The sequence below is a fragment of the Mastomys coucha genome, unplaced genomic scaffold (assembly GCF_008632895.1).
Source record: "Mastomys coucha isolate ucsf_1 unplaced genomic scaffold, UCSF_Mcou_1 pScaffold5, whole genome shotgun sequence".
Lineage (NCBI taxonomy): Eukaryota > Metazoa > Chordata > Mammalia > Rodentia > Muridae > Mastomys > Mastomys coucha.
Genome location: NW_022196911.1, coordinates 46,862,509 through 46,864,388, shown reverse-complemented (window position 1 = coordinate 46,864,388; position 1,880 = coordinate 46,862,509).

Genomic DNA, 1,880 nt, shown 5'->3' with positions numbered 1-1,880 from the left:
ATCTCTAAGAGTTTGAGGTCCAGCTAGCCTGGCATGCTCAGTGGTGAATAAGAAACCCTGCCTCATACAGCATGAAAGGCGAGGGCCAACCACTGAGCTGTTGACTTCTGTGTGTGTGCTGTCTGTGTAGCCTCTCCCTCCTCCCTCCCTCCCTCCAACACCAGGAAAGCAGGGAACAAGCTGAGGATATAGCTTAGTAGTAGAGCACACTTGCCTAGCATGGGAGGTCCCGGGTTTGATCCCCAGCACCATAAAACATAGCTCCAAACAGCAGCATTCCCTTTATCCCACGTGCTTCTCTCATCTCCACTCAAAGGTAACTTTGAGTCACCCTTTCCTCTCCTCTCTATTACTGACAACTGTGTAAACATGCTCCAAGCTAACTTTTCAAACTTGCTTTTTTTGAACATTGTACTTATCGTTTTTTGTGTATATAGGTGTTTTGCCTGCATGTATGTCTGTGCTTCATATGCATGCAGTGCCTGTGGAGGCCAGAAGAGGGCGTCAGACTCAACTGAGACTGGAGATACAGACAGTTCTGAGCTGCCACTTGATGCTGGGGGTTGAACTCTGGTCCTCTAGAAGAGCAGCCAAGTGCCTTTAACTGCTGAATTATCTCTGTAGCCCATCATGCAAAATCTTTTTTTTTTTTTTTAAAAGATTTATTTATTATGGGCTGGAGAGATGGCTCAGTGTTTAAGAGCACCGACTGCTCTTCCAAAGGTCCTGAGTTCAAATCCCAGCAACCACATGGTGGCTCACAACCATCTGTAATGAGATCTGATGCCCTCTTCTGGTACATCTGAAGACAGCTACAGTGTACTTATTTATAATAATAAATAAATCTTTTTTTTTTTTAAAGATTTAAGTACACTGTAAGTACACTGTAAGTACACTGTAGCTGTCTTCAGACATTCCAGAAGAGGGCATCAGATCTCATTACGGATGGTTATGAGCCACCATGTGGTTGCTAGGATTTGAACTCAGGACCTTCAGAAGAGCAGTCAGTGCTCTTACCCGCTGAGCCATCTTGCCAGCCCACGTAATTTTTAAATTTATTTTTATTTTTATTTTTATTTTTTTGTGTTTTCGAGATAGGGTTTCTCTGTGTAGCCCTGGCTGTCCTGGAACTCACTCTGTAGACCAACCTGGCCTCGAACTCAGGAATCCGCCTTTCAAGTATTGGGATTAAAGGAGCCACCCAGCTCCTCATGCAAATTCTTTTAAGTGGAGGAAATATATTGCCCATGAACCCAACTCCCTAGGAGCAAATCAGGAAGAAAATTTCATTTTATTTTTGCAACATTATTTCCTGTATGTAGTGCTCAATGATCATCACTTAGCCATTGAGACATATAAATTTTTTTAAATCCTTTATGCATATAGGTGTTTTATTTGTATGTATATGCATGTGTGTCTGGTACACAAGGAGTTCACAAGAAGGCATCAGATGCCCTGGGACTGCAGTTACACATGGTTAACTGCTGCTATGCGAGTGCTGAGAACTGAACACAGGTCCTACACAAGAGCAGCTACTGCTCTTACACACTGAGGCATCTCTCTAGTCCTACCATAGCAATATCAGTGAGAAAGAGGGAGGGAGAGGGAGAGAGAGAGAGGGAAGGGAAGAGAGATACTGATAGGTTTAATGTTGTCTTTAGGTTTTGGTTTTCTGAGACAGGGTTTCTCTGTGTAACAGCCTTGGCTATCCTCGAACTCACTGTGTAGAGTAGGCTAGCCTCGAACTCAGAAATCCGCCTGCCTCTGCCTCCTGGGTGCTGGGATAAAAGGCGTGCACCACCACTGCCCATCAAGATAGTGATTTTGCCAGGCGGTGGTGGCGCATGCCTTTAATCCCAGCACTTGGGAGGCAGAGGCAG